This window comes from Belonocnema kinseyi, chromosome 5, assembly GCF_010883055.1.
Source record: "Belonocnema kinseyi isolate 2016_QV_RU_SX_M_011 chromosome 5, B_treatae_v1, whole genome shotgun sequence".
NCBI lineage: Eukaryota > Metazoa > Arthropoda > Insecta > Hymenoptera > Cynipidae > Belonocnema > Belonocnema kinseyi.
In genome coordinates this window covers 77,072,770-77,092,314 of record NC_046661.1, presented here as the reverse complement: position 1 = coordinate 77,092,314, position 19,545 = coordinate 77,072,770, and the positions used below count along the sequence as shown (strand labels likewise).

At 29.3% G+C, this 19,545-nt stretch overlaps 1 long non-coding RNA gene across 1 annotated transcript in view; it reads right to left on the bottom strand.

The window, feature by feature from the left end:
- The window catches only part of LOC117172671, a 35,558-nt gene extending 18,671 nt beyond the window's left edge, over positions 1 to 16,887 (bottom strand). Inside the window, exons 1-2 of the long non-coding RNA XR_004467042.1 lie at positions 16,739 to 16,887; positions 16,443 to 16,542 (exon numbers count right to left, since the gene is read on the bottom strand). This is a non-coding gene — a long non-coding RNA (uncharacterized LOC117172671). The remainder of the gene's footprint in view (positions 1 to 16,442; positions 16,543 to 16,738) is intronic.
- Positions 16,888 to 19,545: the final 2,658 nt, after the last annotated feature.

Genomic DNA, 19,545 nt, shown 5'->3' with positions numbered 1-19,545 from the left:
ATTTCGCTGGAAGCGGGTGCAATTTTTCAGATTAGCACCCGCTCCCGGCGAAATCCTGCGGTTGTCCTTATGACAAATTTTTAATTATATATATATATATTTCTGGCGTAATGAAAGTTTAATTATGATTTTCTCCGTTGCACCCACGCTAGCTGCGCCGCCCCTGACGTTTTATAGTGCGACCGTGAGTGTGACCCGTGCGAGCAATCATCGAACAGTCAGCGTGAAATCTGATGGAATCAGACGGAGTCGAGAGCAGTCAGTGTGCGTCTACAGGTCTATATGGGAGTCGACAGCAGTCAATGGACTTTCAGAGAGTGTTCATTCCAATTAGTGACATGCCACCATTGAAATCACACTTAGCTTACCAGAAAGAAGCAATCTTATGAAATCCTATACAATCAGAAATTAACTCATATGAAATCAAGTTCAATCATCGGAAAAGATTCAGACGATTTCTGAGTGAAGGGCCCCTCGCTTTGCAAAGCATGATAAACAAACTAAGCGTCCTATCAAAAATCCGAAAACACCTTTGGATTCATTTTGGGCTACTCCTCTGACCAAACCGGATGCAGTTTCTACAAAAGTACATACATTTTCGACCCTAAAAGATGGAATATAAATAAATTAGTTAAACAACAAAAGACAGAAAATGACTTTTTAATGATTTCCCAAAGGTTTCACAAAGATTTAAATGACTTCCCAAAAATTTCACGATAAATATTTAATTGATTTTTCACAGATTTCAATGACTTCTTAGAATTTTCAATGATTTCTCCAAGATTTCATAAAGATTTAAAGGATTTTTCCAAAGATTTCAATTATTTCAATGATTTCCCAAAAATTCCAAAGATTTCCCAAATATTTCACGAGGATTTCAATGATTTCCAAACATTTCACAAAGATTTTCAGATATATTTTAAAGATTTCAATGATTTCCCAAATATTATATAAATTTTTTTAACGATTTCGGATAGTTTAAAAAGATCTCGCAAAGAAATCTGCGATTTGCCAAAAATGTGAATAATTTCACAAATATTACAAAATATTCCAAAAATATTTCAAATATTTTGCAAACATTTCCAAAGATACGAGAAAGATTTTAGAAAGACTGTGGAGAAATGATTTCAATAACTTCACAAATATTTCAAAAACATTTTTAATTTTTCGTTAGGATTTCTAGAGATTTCGTAAGCATTTCAATGATTTCCCAGAGATGTTAGAAAGATTTTAAATATTGCGCAAACATTTCAAATATTTCGCAAATATTTCTAAATATTTCAGAAAGATTACAATGGTTTCCCCAAGATTTTCGAGATTTTACAAACACTGTCAATATTTCTTAAATATTTCGGATAGATAAAAAAATTTAACAAATAATTCCATTATGTCCCAGGTATTAGAGAGATTTTTGAAGAAATTCAAACTATTCGATGAATTTAATCATTCGATTTTAGATGGGGGCAAATCAATACTTTGCCCCCCTTTGGTAAATCGGAGGGGGGTGGCTTCCTGTGTCCCCCAGGACTCCGCCGCCTCTGCTGTCAGGTTTTCCTGACATTCCCTGACATTCTGGAATTTCCTGATAAAATGAAATTTGCTCAATTTCTAAAGTGGCTTAGAGTCATTGCTGGGGGTATTGGCGCGACTGCAAAGGGAAGGCAATTATCGTAGCGAAACTTGAACGTGGCGAGGGAGCGAGTGTCGGAGTCTGATACGACGGGTCAGGTCCCCGGGGATTCTCAGGGACTCAAACGGGAGTATCCCTCTCATCGCTCAGTTAATTACAGAGTCCTTCTTCCGTTCACCTCTCCCTTTCATTTCCTTACCTCTACTCTACTCTATTCGCTCCTTGAGAATTGAGAGCTTTCGCTTCCCGGGACGAAAGCTTTAAAGCTCGCACTTGAAAAATAAAAAAAGTCACAGAGAGAGAGAGAGAGAGAGAGAGCGAGAGAGAAGGAAATTCACGAAAAGTTTCAGGAAGGAATCGTATTCTGCTAATCTGCTTATAATTGAACAATTGTACTTTTCATATCTTTTATCTTTAGAGAGCGGATTAGCGCCACTGTTAAGTTTGCTGCCGCGGCTCTCACACGCAGAGAACACCGACTACATCATTATTAGTGATTCTTGATTATTTCGAATTGAGAGCAATTGAAGTTTAAAAAAAATGTATGACATGATTTCGAATTGAACCAGTTATATTTTAGATTATGCAAAATGCTGAACAAAGAACAATATTTCAAATGGAATAAAATCTAATTGAACTTCTATCATTTCTAAATAAAAGCGTTTAAATTTTATAATTTTCATTACTTTAAATTATTAAATAGAAGCTTTTAAATTCCAAAACTCTTGAACACAAATTTTTTATTTTGAACAAATTCATTACGAAGGGAAATAATTTATAAAATTGTATCGTTTCTATTTCAAGGTGTTCAAGATTAAATAATTTTATTTTGAATTCGAGTATCTCGAGATTGAATGATTTCATATTAAAATTTCGAAAATAGGACAATTTTAAAACGTTAAAAATTGAATAATACAAATTGCAAAAGAATGGAAATTATATTACTTCTGATTAAAACATACCAAACTTAAATACTAATAATAATTTAATAATAGTTTTACTATTTTAATTATTGAATTCTAATTAGAAATTTTAAAAAATACACTGTAAAAAATATTGCTGAAAATTACATTTCGTTCTGTAAGTTTTTCCTATGATTGTTGTGGGAAAATTACACGTTTCTTGTAAATTGGCAGTGATTATTAAAGGAATTTTACCATAAATGAATGAAATTTACAATAAACGTGTAATTTTCCCACAATAATCATAGGACATAAAATACCAGTGATTTTTGTGGGAATTTTACACTAAAGTGTGACTGAAATAAAAATGTAATTTAACAACGTTTATGTAAGTTTCCAACGATTAGTGTAATTTCACACGAGGAGTGTAATACGTTTTACAGCAGCGATGTAAAATTCCATAATCCTTGTAATTCCGCTGTTGAACACTTGATGGCTTTTGTGCAAACCAAACAAAAACATTAATTATTTCTGCCTAATAAAAACATGACTCCTTTTATTTATATATCTTATTATTCTTACGATTCGATTTAATTAAAAGATACATTAAGCGATTCAAAATACCTGGGCTGGTCATTGCGCATGCGCAACCTGTTACATGCGGCGTTTTACAGCATCACTATAATTTCACAAGGCGACTGTAAAATTCCATTCTTCCAAAACTGCTTTTTATCATCTGCGTGCGATTTTACACTATCGTGTTATTTGTACCTAATTTTGGTAAATTTCTCACAGTAATCACTGGTATTTTTATGTCCCATGATCTTTGTGGTAAAATTGCATGAAACTTTTTAAAGTGTAGATAATTCAAAATTGAACGATTCTAATTCAAAACTTTCGAATTTTAACAGATTTAAATTCGAAACTATTACAATTTGACCATTTGAAACTGAAAACTAAATTGATTGTTTCAAAGGCAAAGCTTCTGAAATTGTATAAATCTAAATTTGTATTAATTAAAAAAAATTATGATTTAATATAAAAATTGATTAGACAAAATTTTCGAAAACCAAAAAATAAATTCATCTTTATTTTCACCTTTGAACATGAACAATTTTTCAATTGTAAAGCTTGAAAATTAAATTATGCTAAAGAAAAAAGTTGAAATGGAAAGTAATTTTTAATGCGAAATATTAAAAATGAAAAAAATGCTTACCCCAGAACCTTAATAACATAAAAAAATCCGAACTACATTCAAAACATGTCGCAAAGAATTGTGATATTAAAACATTTTTGTACTTAATCTTTTATATTTTATATTACTTTTAAAGTGAATTTAAATCTTTTAGAAATCAAACATTTTTAAATTTTCAATTGTACTTTTCGAAATTCAATCATTTTAATTTTATTCGTAAAATTTAAATTACTTTAAGTACATTTAGATCTCTCAGAAATTGACCATTTTATAATTTTCAATTATACTTTTCGAAATTCAATCACTTTGATTTTAATCACAAAATTCAAACCAATTAAATTAATGTGAACAAATTTTAATAGTTTATAAATGAACTATTCAAAAATTTCTAATTATATTTCTCAAAAGTCAACAATTTCCATTTTTAGCGCAAAATTTAAAATTAATAGATTAATTTGAGTACATTTAAATTTGTTTTAAATTAACAATTTTTTAATTAACTTTCTCGAAATTCAAAAATATTAATTTTGATTGAAAAATTTAAAATAATTACCTTAATTGGAGTAAAATAACAATTTATTCATTTTCAATGATACTTTTAGATATTCAACCATTTCAATTTTAGTAGCACATTTGAAGCCAGTTACGTTACTTTGAGTAAATTTAAATTGTTAATAAATTAGCAATTTTTAATTATTCAATTATACTTTTAGAAATTCAACAATTTCACTTTTAATCGTAAAATGTAAATTTGATTTATAGATATTCTAACGATGATCAATAGAAAATTGTTTAACTTTCTTTATTTTTGAATGAAAAAGACCTTTTTCCCCTCAAAGAAAAACATATATTCCTTCATTAAAAACAGTAATAGAATCAGAATTGATTAATTTTTGATAAATCTTTACATTAATTAAATATTGCATGAAATGTACAGTCGCGAGACAAAAAAGGCAAATGCCAGTGGAAACAAAATAGTTGCAGTGAATTAATTCGAACATTTTTCTTGTTAATAATTAAAACAATTTCTTGGTTCAGATTCAGGAATTTCATAATTCGTTAATTTTCCTATTTCGGCAATTTTACTGTAACCTATATGGTATTTTATAATAACCGAAATTTTTCGGCAATTTTCTATTCCAAATATTTCCTTTCTGGGAATTCTATTTCTCGGAATTTTTTAGTCGTCCCATGAAAATATTTTTTATTCTTATTTATCAATTATTAAAATAATGATAAAATTGTTTAGATTTGCGGATAAAAATTCGAAAATTTTGCACTGTCGGTAATATTATAGTATCGAATATTTTATAATGGTAATTTTATTTCGTATTTCGGGAAGAATCTACTATAAATTATATAATTAGACTTTGAAGTCTTTTTTTTAAGAAGATATAAAAGAAAGTCAGGGTTGCTACGAAATCCTAATTTCAAAATTCTACGACCTGCCCTGGCCTTTTCCTGATATTTTGTTTCATTTTTACCGATTTTCAACCGAATAGTTAAATTTCCAAAAGAATTTTTAACAAAATAGTTGAATTAAAAAAAAAATTCAACTAAAATGATGAATCATTAATAAAAAAATGAATTTTAACAAAGTAGTTCCACGATCGAATAAATAGTTTAATTGAACCAAAAAATACGAATTTTAAACAGAATAGTTGAATCCTCAGTCAAAAAGAATGACTTCAACAAAGTTTTTGAACTAAAAGAAACTAAATAAGATTAACTTCAACATCAGTCTATCGAAAATTTCCTGGATGTCAGCTATTCCCTCACATTTTCTGAACAATGATAGTAGTAATCTTGAAATATTACCAACTTTGAAAATTTCCGAATGAACCAAATCGCGAATCTTAACAATTAAAAACAAATTTTATTATAAACAAATTATGGGATAAAGAATAAAATACAAAACATGTTCACAAAATAAATGTATTTTATTTATCATGCTTTACTTATAAATAAAAAAATTTGTCAATTGCTTAGATTCGGGAATTTCCCTGCGTCAGCAATTTGATAGTAGGAAAATTTATATTGTCCGAAATTTTATTATTTCTGGAATTTTCTGATTCAATTGCAGTGAAACCTGGATTTATGTATCGTTTCGGATATGGCTTGTAGTGACCTTCCGACACAAATTCAGGGACTCTGAATGTAAACGTAACTTAGATAATTAGACTTTGATGCATTTTTTGGTAAGATATAAAAGAAAATCCTTTTTAATAAAAAAGAAACGCTTTATAAGAAGGAATTTAGGTAAAATTTATCAAATATTTAAAATTATCATGAATAAATCAGTCTTTTTTAATCGTATTTTTAAGCTACTCCTATAATTGGGCGGTGTCAGAAATCACTGAGCTTAACTCGGGGTGGGGTTTTATCCCACGGGAATCCAGAGCGAGCGAATCGTTGCCGGGATTGAACGCTTGAAATGGAATATCCAATAATCTCGCAGCTCTAGAGCGCTAAATAAAAAAGAAATGTTTTATCGGCAAATCGCAGCGGCGCAGCCATTTCAATTCCGTCCCGGGCTTTTCCAGCGAAATTAATTATTGATTTCGGATAGGCGTCGAGACGTCGCTTTTAATCGAAAAGCGAACCAACCGGCACCTCCGCCTATTTCAAATCAGATGCTGAATCCTCCCGAGAGAAACTTTCAATGCTTAGTTAGCGAATTCGAATCATTTTCCTTCGGTCTTCACTCTTACAGAATCAGGCTAACCAAACTGCTAATTTTTCCCTTCCTTTGAAAATTAAATAGATTTAATTTATTGAGTTATACAGGGTGGTCGCAAAACCTTATTTTCGAAATTTCCGACTTTTCCCTGGTGAAGAATTTTTCATTTTCCCCAACTGTTAATATTTAAAGATCAAAATTCTAAACATTTTTAATATATACCAAATCCATTTCAATTTAGGCAGGTTCTGCGCTTCAAGTCGCAGAATTTTTCACAAAACATGTTAGTTTTTTTAAAATTGGCCAATATATATTTTTGCGATTTATGAAAACAAGATAGGTAGGTAGGTATCCGATATATGGTAAGAAATTAGTGAATTGAATGAAAATTGTACGCTAATGGAAAACGAAAACAAATTGTAAATGAGTTTCCTGAAACAAAAATTTAACTTTCAAAGGTTCATGACACTCCACTTCTAAAAGAAAATCTGCCGATCAGATTAAAAAGAACTTTGGATTCGGTTTGGGAGATTGTAATAAAAATCAGAAAAGATCCACCGCCTAACGCCAGATAATCTCACCTAATGACACTTCAAAAATTTACTTTATGTCATAATTTTGGACTTTTTTGCGCAACGATGCCGATTTTTGGGATTTTTTAGTTTTCTCAACAAAAAAACGACTTTTGGGTGGAGGTACTGGCCGTCAGCACCTACACTAGGGAAAATTGAAAAAAATTTTTAAAATTAACCGGCCCAAATTAAAAAAAAAAACAACTCCTATCTCCTAAAAACTACCCTTATAATAAAATAAGCACTCACACTAAACGTAAACATATCAAAATTTTTGGCTTTTTTGGGCTCTTCTTGGACATCAATACCTATTTTTGGGCTCTTTTAGTTTTCTCAAAAAACAGAAAATTTAAGATGTTGATGGCCCAGTGTTGAAACAGTACTCGCAGCCTATATTGACTATTTATATTTACCAATCCTCCATTGATGCTTGGCCCAGCATCGGCACTTTATTGCGCCAAGTCTCACTTTTTGTACGGGAAACCATGTTGTATGAGGATCAACCAAAGTCTGGCCCAGTGACGACACATTACTGGGCTAAGTGTCACTTTCACCACGGCAAACCATGTTCTATTTAAATTGGCCCACTGTTGAGCCAATACTGGCAGCCTACATTAGCTATTTTGAAAAATATGTTTATTAATATTGTTTACGAGCAATTCCATGTCAAATTATCTGATAAATAAAAAAGTTTCAAAATCTTCTTTGATTTTTCAAATTTCAGATTCGGATCTCTATCAGTTTTAGAGAAATAATTAAGAATGTACGCCGTGGCATGAAGATCTTAGTGCGAAATCAATAAAATAACCAAAGTTATGAAAGTAAAAAAAATTATGTATGCACTGGGATCGTCATGCCGTGGCGTATGTAATTAAATATTTCTCGAAAACGAACAGAGATCCCATTCGGAAGTTCACAGGGCTTTTAGAGGACATTGTAAGCTAACTATCAAAAAATAAAGATACAGAAAAAGTGGATTTTTTCGTAAGCTCAATTTAAAAATCTGTTTTTTAAAAATCAAAGAAGTTTTTAAATATTTTCTGAAAACTGCATTTGATTAAGAATCATTTATAACAAAAATAAACTTTGATAGCATTAAAATCACCAAAGTTATAAGAGTTCAAAAATAAACACAAAAATTTTCAATTTTGAATATCTCCCAAGTTTTTTGAATTTTTCAAAATCGTTTAAAGGTTTTTCCTTCAGCGCCTAATACTGCAATTTTCATCAAGATTACTAAAAATAGCTTAAATTCTTCAGATGATTTGACATGGAATTGCGCTTATGTGTTCTTAAATGTGTAAAAACTATAAATGCAACTGTCGCGAAAACAACACTATGTCCTGTTTTTTTTTCCAGAAAATTACTCAAGTTCCATCTTTAGAAAAAACTGTAAATATTCCGAAAAAATTACATTTTATGTCAATATTAAACGTTGTAAAATGGCCTGAAGCATGCAAAAAACAAATCTCACACGAAAGATAAAGAATTTTTGTTATTGAAAAATTGTCAAAGTTCGCGATGAAATTTCTAAATTCCATCGTTAAAAATTGTAAATGTTTACGAAAAATTGCATTGCAAAAAGTTTTAAAGTGGCCTACAACGGGAAAAAATGAAATATTACACGTACACAAATTTTAATCGATTTAAATTGTTTATTTTAAAATTATGTTGTTGATAATCCTGTTAACAGGATCTGTATTTTACATTTAGATAACGTCATATAATAATAAATAATTAGAAAAAGAGAGTTTAAGATTTGGTAATTTAACTTTTCTGAACTGTAGCTTATGAGGATGGCTTTTTCACCGAGTTCCAACTTGTCGGTTGCGTTAGAGATTTTATTTGTAATATAATGTTCAAAATGTAATAATGTACTTAATCTAAACTATTAAAAATACTCGCAAAAATTAATATTTATTTTTCAAATGACTTTTTTGCCGTATCGTTAGACTATAGGAGTAGTCGTTAAAATTAACCAAAATGTTTAAATGAAATTTCAATTGTTGAAATCATAAATAATATTCGGACGATATGCAGCCGTATAATGATGAATGGATAAAGTAGATGCGTGCTAAGAAAAAATCAATGATTTTTTATCATTTTTTGAATAAACTCCGGCATCCAGGTTTGGGGATATATTGGTAACCGTTGCTCTGTCGTTACTTTCACCTGCCATTGAGCCAATAGTTGCATCCAGTGTTGGGCCTGTTTCGGCCGCCGAGTACATACCGTACTTGCACATCCAGCCAGGGCCATGTTTAAAAAATTGCCGCCTCGGTCGGATAACAAAAGTGCCGCCTTTTTACGAACTAATAACCTTTTTTACTAACTTTTACTAACCAATTAAAAACAATTCTTGTAATTTAAACAAATAATGATTGAAAAATGCACAAGAATGTCTGTAAATATTACAACTTTTGATTTCTGATAAGAACATTACATCCACACGCACTCGAGTTAGGTAGTTCAAGATACAAAACAGCCGCGACAAACAACTCATTAACATTCAATCGATTCGTGATAATAAAATGAAAATTTTATTTTCATTATTTTTTTTTTTTGTAATTGAAGAAAAACTCCGTTCCAAATTTACCGCCCGGTGCATTGCCTATGTTGCCCCTATGGCAAATCCACGCCTGCATCAAGCTATGGCTCAATACTGGCAGCTGAATTCCGAAAATATTTTTGCTAATGCTGGATCACTGTTGGGCCGTATTGGAAATCGCACTTGGGTCAGAATTTTCGGCTTCTCTTGGACACCAATACCAATTTTTGGGCGCTTTTCGTTTTCTCAAAAAATTAAATTTTGTGGTGGAGGTGCTGGCACCTCGACTACAGAAAACATAAAGAAATAAAAACATCAACCACAACAGAATTTTCGGCTTTTTTCGGGCTTTCAAAAACTGCAAAAATTAAACATAAAAAAATAACCTCGTTCTCCTAAAAACTGCCATTATAATAAAATATGACTCGTAATAAACGGAAGCATATCCGAATTTTTGGCTTGTTGGGCTCTTCTTGGGTCTCAATACAAAATTTTTGGACATTTTTAGTTTTCTCGAAAAACCGGCTTTTGGGTGCAGGTGCTGGCAGGAGTACAGGAATTAAAAAATCATACACGCGAGAATTTGAAATACTACTGTGGGGTAGATGTATTAACTAGCTTTGGAAAGTTGTCGGGGGTAATTATTTTGAACTAACAATTTTAATATTTTGAATTCTCTTGAAACTTTTAAAAATTCTTGAAAGTTTTAAAAATACTCTGAAATATTTCAAATCCGCTGGAATGCCTTTATTAAATTATTGAAATCTGCTCAAAATTCCTTGGAATTTTTAATAATATTTTTAAATACTTGGTATCTTGCGAAAACCATTTAAATTATAAAAATCTACACACAATCCCTTGGAATATTTTAAAATACCCTAAAATATTCCAAATTCTTAGAAATATTTTTTAATTTATTGAAACTTTTGAAAGCTCTTGAAAATTGGGAGGATTTTTTTTGATACCTTAAAAATTGTCGAATCTATTCAATTATCTTAAAAATTTTGAAATTTTTTGGAAGTTCTAAGAATACCCTGAAATATGTCAAATCCTTTGAAATCCCTTGAAACTTTCTAAAGTCCCTGAAAATGTTTTGGAATCTTTTAAAATACCCCTAAAAAATTTATAAACAAATTTCATTCTTTGGATGTTTTGAAAATATCCTAAAATCTTTCAAATTCTTTGGAATAATTTTAAATAGTTGAAATTAATTGATAATTCCTTTGAATCCATTAAAATGCCCTAAGATGTTGCAAATCCTTTGGAATACCTTTAAATTATTATTGAAATCTACACAAAATGACTTGGAATCATTTAAAATACCTTCAAATTTTACAAATCATTTTGCATATTTTGAAATCCTCAAAAACTTTATAGAGCTCCTGAAAATGCATTGAAGAAATATTTTTAAATACCCTTAAATATTTCAGATGCTTAGGAATACCTTTAAATGATTGAAATTGGCTCAAAATTCTTTAGAATCTTTTTAAATGCCATAAAATATTTCAAAGACCTTTATATCCATAAAATCTTTTGAAACTTTTTAAAGTTCCTTAAAATGCCTTGGAATCTTGTAAAATATACTAAAATATCTACATCCTTTGAAATCTTTCGGAGTCCTTTAGAACTTGGAATTTTCAAAATGCCCTAAAGTCTTTCAAATAGTATGGAATTCTTTCAAACTATTAAAACCTATTAAAAATTCCTTTGCATTTTTTTTAGATACACTTAAATATTGCGAATTCATTTACATTTTTTGAAACCCCTGGAAATTTTTTAAAGCTCTTGAATATTTCTAGAAATTTTTTTAAATAGCCTCAACATTTTTTAATACATTAAATTATCTTAAAACTTTTTAAAATTCTTTGGAAGTTTAAAAAGTACTCGAAAATATTTCAAATCCTTTAGAATACCTTTAAATTATTGAAATCTAAACAAAAGTCCTTGGATTCTTTTAAAATACCCTCAAACGTTTCAAATTATTTTAAGCCTTTTGAAATCCCTTGAAACGTTTTAAACCTCCTGAAATGCTTTGGAATCTTTTAAAATACCCCTAACAATTTCAAATCTTTTGAAGGCTTTAAAAAATATCCTACAAACAATAAAATCCTTCAAAATACCTTTAAATTATTGAATTTTTTAATCCTTTGAAACTTTTGGAAGGTCTTGAAAATTGATTGATATTTTTTTAAGTATCCTAAAAATTGTTTAATCTATTGAATTCTCTTGAAACACTTTTAAATTCTTTGGACGTTTTAAAAATTCACTAAAATATTTCAAATCATGTTAAATCTTTTCGAATCCTTTTAAACCTTTTAAAGCTTCTGAAGCTGTTTTAGAATCTTTTAAAACACCATAAAACTTTGTATTTTTTTTAAATTTTTAAAAAAATATTCTAAAATATTTCAAATTCTTTGCAAGTACCTTTACATTTTTTTAATTTGCTAAAAATTCCCTCAAATCTTTTGAAATACCTTTAAATATTTCGGATCCTTTCAAATGCCTTCACATTGTTCACATTTGGAATACTTTTAAATCTTTTGAAATCTCAGGAAACTTTTTAAAGTTCCTGAAAATTCCTTAGAAGCTTCTAAAATGTCCGAATATATTTTAAGCCCTTTGAATTCCTCTCAAACTTTTCAAAGCTCTCAAAAAATCTTTGGGATTTTCAAAATGCTCTAAAATTTGTCAGATAGTTTGGAATTCCTTCTAATTATTGATACCTATTACGAATTCCTTAGAATTTGTTTAGATACCCTTAAATATTGCAAATTCTTTTAAATATTTTGAAAACCTATAAAATTTCTCAACTCTTTAGAATCTTATCAAGAATAAATTCAAGAAAATTTACAAACAGGCATAAACCTGAATTTAAGAGTGGTTAACCCATGGGTAATTTTTTAGAAATAAAAGTATTTTGTTGTGAAAAAGATCTGTTCCTTCGCTCCGCTGACAATCGAACCACAGAACTAACGATTTTAATCGTCCTTTCAGACTAGATAAAGTAATGAAATAAATTTTTTTTTGTAATGAATTTCGTTCTAAAAAAGATCTCCTTCGCTGCCCTGGGAATCGAACCACTGAACTACCGATTTTCGTCGTCTTTTCAGACTAGATAGGGTAATAAAATAAAAAATTAATTTAATTTCTTCTGAAAAGATCTTCTCCACTGCGCTGGGAATCTAACAACAGAACTTCCGACTTTCGTCGTTTTTTCAGGTCTATCAAGCTAGCGCCTCCACAAAAGAAATTTCCAAATTTCTTAATGTCAGAATTTTGGGCTTTTTTTTGGGCTGTATTGCCGATTTTTGGGCTCCGCTACTCTTTGAGAAAATTCAAATTTTTAGTGGAGTGACTTGAATCAAGCTAGCACCTCCACTATATAAAAATTAAAAGAAAAAAAATCAAATACGTCAGAATTTTGGGCTTTTTTGGGGCTCTTGAACGCACCAACAACCATTTTCCAAAAACCACCCCCTACAAAATATAAAATCACCCACTATGTAAAAAATAAAATTCGGAAAAAACAAAAAACACCAGAATTTTGGGCTTATTTTGGGCTTTGAAATGCATGAAACAAAAATTTAAAAACTACCCCCATTTTCAAAAACCACCCCCTTGCAAAAAATAAAATTTGCAAAATCCAAAATGCACTAGATTTTTAGCTCATATTAGAGTCTCAAATGCACTTAACATTATATTACAAAAACCACCACTGTTTAAAAAAACGTGAACCTAATAATAAAAACTTAAACCCTGATGTTGGCATTTTTGAACAGCCCAAAAACCAGAGACTCCATTTGAAACGTAAAATTCGAAAAATATCAGAGACTATAGTAACACTGTAATATTCCGAAAAAGATTGGTTTACACAAAATTATGTATGATTGTTACAAAGGGACTGTTTTTTAACGTCAAGTGTTGGGGACCAAAAATCGGAGTAGGTATTTTTAAGAAGCCCAATAATCATAAACTCTACTGACACTGGAAAATTCTCAAAAATATTAATTTTTGACAAAGTCATATATGCATGGCAGAGAAGGGTTGATTTTATAAGTTAAGGGTTGAAGCCCAAAAATCGGAGTGGATATTTTGGAGGAGCCCAAAAATCAGAGACTACATTAACACAAGAAAATTCGCAAAAATATTATTTTTTGACAAATTCGTATATACGTGGTAGAGAAGGGTTGATTTTATAAGTTAAGGGTCGAAGCCCAAAAATCGGAGTGGATATTTTCGAGGAGCCCAAAAATCAGAGACTACATTAACACTAGAAAATTCTCAAAAATATAATTTTTTGACAACGTCGTATATACGTGGTAGAGAAGGGTTGATTTTATAAGTTAAGGGTTGAAGCCCAAAAATCAGAGTGGGTATTTTCGAGGAGCCCAAAAATCAAAGACTACATTAAGACTAGAAAATTCTCAAAAATATTATTTTTTGACAAAGTCGTATATACGTGGTGGAGAAGGGTTGATTTTATAAGTTAAGGGTTGAAGCCCAAAAATCGGAGTGGATATTTTCGATGAGCCCGAAAATCAGAGACTACATTAACACTAGAAAATTCTCAAAAATATAATTTTTTGACAAAGTCGTATATACGTGGTAGAGAAGGGTTGATTTTATAAGTTAAGGGTTGAAGCCCAAAAATCGGAGTGGATATTTTCGAGTAGCCCAAAAATCAGAGACTCTACTGACACTGGAAAATTCTCAAAAATATTAATTTTTGACAAAGTCATATGTATGTTGTAGAGAAGGGTTGATTTTGTACGTTAAGGGTTGAAGCCCAAAAATCGGAGTGGATGTTTTCAAGGAGCCCAAAAATCATAGACTACATTAAGACTAAAAAATTCTCATAAATACTAATGTATATATAACCATGTATATATGACTTTGTCCAGAAATAATATTTTTGAGAATTTTCTAGTGACAATGTAGTCTTTGATTTTTGGGCTCCTCGAAAATACCCACTCTAATTTTTGAGCTTCAACCCTTAACTTATCAAATTAACCCTTCTCTACAACGTTTATACGACTTTGTCAAAAAATAATATTTTTTAGAATTTTCTAGTGGCAGTAGAATCTCTGATTTTTGGGCTTCTCAAAAATATCCACTCTCATTTTTGGTCTTCAACCCTTAACGTATAAAATCAACCCTTCTCAACCACGTATATATGACTTTGTCAAAAAATAATATTTTTGAGAATTTTCTAGTGTTGATGTAGTCTCTGATTTTCGGGCTCTTCGAAAATATCCACTCCGATGTTTGGGCTTCAACCCTTAACTTATAAAATCAACCCTTCTCTGCCACGTATATACTACTTTGTCAAAAAATAATACTTTTGAAAATTTTCTAGAGATAATGTAGTCTTTGCTTTTTGGGCTCCTTGAAAATAGCCACCCTGATTTTTGGACTTCAACCCTTAACTTATAAAATCAACCCTTCACTACCACGTTTATACGACTTTGTCAAAAAATAATATTTTTGAGAATTTTGTAGTTTTAATGTAGTCTTTGATTTTGGGCTCCTCGAAAATACCCACTCTAATTTTTGGGCTTCAACCCTTAACGTATAAAATCAAACCTTTTCTACCACGTATATACGAATTTGTCAACAAATAATATTTTTGCGAATTTTCTTGTGTTAATGCAGTCTCTGATTTTTGGGCTCCTCGTAAATATCCACTCCGATTTTTGGGCTTCCACCCTTAACTTATAAAATCAACCCTTCTCCAACAAGTTTATACGACTTTGTCAAAAAATAATATTTTTGCGAATTTTCTAGTATCAGTAGAATCTCTGCTTTTTGGGCTCCTCGAAAATATCCACTCTCATTTTTGGGCTTCAACCCATAATGTATAAAATCAACCTTTCTCTACCACGTATATATGACTTTGTCAAAAAGTCATATTTTTGAGAATTTTCTAGTGTTAATGTAGTCTCTGTTTTTTGGGCTCCTCGAAAATATCCACTCCGATTTTTGGGCTTCAACCCTTAACTTATAAAATCAACCCTTCTCTACCACGTATATATGACTTTTTCAAAAAATAATATTTTTGAGGATTTTCTGGTGTTAAAGTAGTCTCTGATTTTTGGGTTCCTCGAAAATATCCACTCCGATTTTTGAGCTTCAACCCTTAACTTATAAAATCAACACTTCTCTACCAGGTATATATGACTTTGTCAAAAATTAATATTTTTGAGAATTTTCCATTGTCAGTAGAGTTTATGATTATTGGGCTTCTTAAAAATACCTACACCGATTTTTGATCCCGAACATTTCACGTTAAAAAACTGTCCCTTTTTAACAATCAAACATAATTTTGTGCAAACCAATCTTTTTCGGAATATTACAGTGTTACTATAGTCTCTGATATTTTTCAAATTTTACGGTTCAAATGGAGTCTCTGATTTTTGGGCTGTTCAAAAATGCCAACATCAAGGTTTAAGTTTTTATTATTAGGTTGACGTTTTTTTACACAGGGGTGGTTTTTGTAGTATGATGTTGGTGCGTTTAAGAGCCCAAAAAAGCCCAAAATTCTGACGTGTTCGATTTTTGTTTTCTTTCAATTTATATACAGTAGAGGTGCTGCCTTGATTCAAGTCAGCACCTCCACTCAAAATTTGAATTTTCACAAAAAGTAGCGGAGCCCAAATTTAATTAAAAAAAGTAAGTGAAGCGATCTTTTCATTTTATAAAGTGACTATAGTAACTTTATATTTAAAAAGTGACCAAAAAGTAATTTGAAGGAAAACTATGGGAATTTTTTTTCAAAATCCTTGAGTTTTCTCTGACTTACTCTGAACTGCGGCCACCTTGCAAATTTAAATTTACGGCAATTTTACTTTTATTCTCTAGTGTATAATAATTTTCGTTAATTTCTCGGACTCGTTATTAAATCTAAAAATCACTCACCGGATCAGCAAAGTTCAAATCTGGAAAAATCAAAGAAGGCAAAAGGGACTTGGAAAGTGGATAAGTCTTCTTGAAGTTGGAATGAATTTGTAAATGAAACCTAAAAAAGAAGTGCATGATAAGTTCAAAATATTCTATTGATTCAATTTTGCCACGAATTTTCTTCCTAAAATGTCTATTCTCTATTTTTTAAAAGGAGAGTGAAGAGAAGTAGAAAATAGAAAGCGATTTAAATCCCTTTATAAACTAGGATAATGAAATGGTTCGAAACATGCAAAATGAAAATGTTTATTTACTGAATGAAAATCCATCTTTAACCAATGAAACTTCTTCTGGGAAAGTGGAACTCGGCTTCAATGATTTTGAATGGAGAAGGAGGGTTTTGGAGTCGATGCTGAACTATCATGTCGAGGCCTTTGTTCTTCTCTCAACGAAGGCACACATTCTATGACCTGAATTAAAATTCAGAAAAAAGATATCATTCATCACCTAAAGGATATTTTTAATGCCCCATTTAATCCCTCTCAAAAATTGAATTTAAGTCGAAAAGTCGACATAAACTCAGATTATAAAATCAGGCCTCAGATTTATTTGAGAAATGAAAAATGGTTTCAATATTACAGACTTAAGAGCTGAAAATTATCTTAGAATACGGGAAAGACAGGGTGACCGTTTTAATCAAAGAAAAAAATTTTAATTAAAATTCAAAATTCAGATTTAAATGAAATGCGGATAAACTAAAAAGTTCAGAATTTTTGAACATTAACAAATTATAGAGTTCAAAAATTTAGATTAAGATCCAAAAATATAAATCTACGTTAACATTTTAAATACTCTAAATTAAAGAATCAATCAATAAACTTAAAAAAATTAAATTAAATTATTAAGTTCTTTTAGGCTAGAAACATTAAAAATGTTTTAATTAAAAATTTGTTTAATTTAAAAGTTCTTAAATTAGAAGTTAAATTATTTTCGAATTAAATAGTTTAAGCATCCTTGAAAAGCTTTAAAATTTTATTTCAAAATCTTAAGAAATCTATAAGTTATTTTAGGTTTTTTAAAATTTTAAATCATTTTTGAAATTTTTTTAGAACCTCTACATAACTTTTAAAATTAATTCAATTTGTCTTACAACTTCTAGAGAATCCCGCGAATTAAAAACAATTCCTTCAAATTTCGATTTTTAAATAACAATTGAAAACTTATTACTTGTAGAAAAAATTAAAGTAACTTTAAGAGATATATAGATATATAAGTATTTATTTCAAAATATGTTTAGAAATTCTGAAAAAAATTTCCACACGCTTCGTTTAAATTACTTGACATCATATTAAGTTTTAAATTAATTTTGAATCTTTCCAAAACTTCTAAATATCTCTCAAAATTACTCAAATTTTTTCTAAAAATAAAACATTTGTTGAATAAAAAAATTAAAATTGAAACATTAAAAGTTTAAAATCTTTTCAAAATTCTAGAGATTCAAGGAAACAAACAAAAAAAACAAAAAAGATTTTTAAACAGAAGATATCAATTTTTAGGCAAACAGTTACATTTCTAATTAAAAAAAAGCGCTTATTGAACAAAACAATTAAATTTTAAACTAAAGAGATGAATCCTCGGTGAAACAAATAAAATCTAAACTAAGTAGTTCATATTTCGAAAAAAAAAATTAACTTTAAATCAAAACCAGTAAATTTTTCAAGCTAAGAAGTAAAATGCTTGGAAGCGTTAAATTCGAAAACAAAAACGATAAATTTTTAGCAAACATTTAATTTTAACCTGAATTTTAAATCAAGAGAGATGAAATTTCTAACAAAAAAGATGAATTTTGAATACTAAAGGACAAATTTTCTACACAGAAATATGAATTTCAAACAAAACACTCAAGTTTTCGATTAAAAAGAATAATTTTTTAAACAAATAATTGAATTATAGACCAAATAATTGAATTGTCAACAAAATAATAAACTTTTTACCAAATATTTCAACTTTTAAGAAAAATACGAATTTTTAACAAAATAGATGAATGTTTAATGATATTACTAAATTCTCAAGCCCTAAAGATAAAAAATATTCAAAAGAAAATAGAAGTTCCAACAAAAAAATTCATTTTTATAACAAAAAGATGAATTTTAAATCAAGAAAGATTAAATTCCTAATAATAAAGATGAATTTTCCATACTAAAAAACGAAATTTCTGTACAGAAATATGTATTTCAAACAAAATACTTACGTTTTCGATTAAAAAAATTAATTTTTTATGAAATAATTGAATTATCTAAAAACAATAGAATTTTCAAGCAAATATTTCAACTTTCAAGCCAAAAATATGAATTTTCAATATAATAGATGAATTTTTAATCAAATAGCTACATTTTCAAGCTAAAAAGATTAATTCTGAGAAGAAAATAGAATTTTCAAAAAAATCTTATTTTTCATTAAAAAGGCGAATTTTCAATCATAAGATGAAATTTCTAACAAAAAAGATGAATTTTCTATTAAAAAATATGAATTCTTCACAAAACAATTTAATTTTCGATAATAAGATATAACTTTTTAAACAAAATGGTTGAGTGAAAAACAAAATAATAAAATTATCAAAAAAATTTTAGTTGGATTTTCAACCTACAAAAAAGCATTTTCAACCAAATATTTGAACTTTTAAGCAAACGAGACGAATTTTGAAGAAAATAGTTGAGTTTTCAAACTACAAACATGATTTTTCTACTAAACGTATTTTCAAACAAAAAAGATTTTCAAACCAAAGTGATGAATCTTCAGTAAAACAAATGAATTCTTAACAAAGTAGATCAAATTTCAAAGAAACTTTAATTTTAAATAAAAGCCCGTTGATTTTTCAAACTAAAAAGTAAAATATTTAGAACGGTTCAATTGGAAACCTAAAAAGATGAATTTTCAACAAACATTTAATTTTCATTACTAAAGGACGAATTTTCAATAAGTCCAGGCGAATTAAATTATTTCGAAGAAAAAAAATTGTTAACAGCACTTGAACAACTAGAAATGGTAAAGTCGTTTATAATAAACGTAAAAAAGAATAATGCGGCAGCCGGGGTGTGGAGGGGTTGATTTTGGGGGGGGG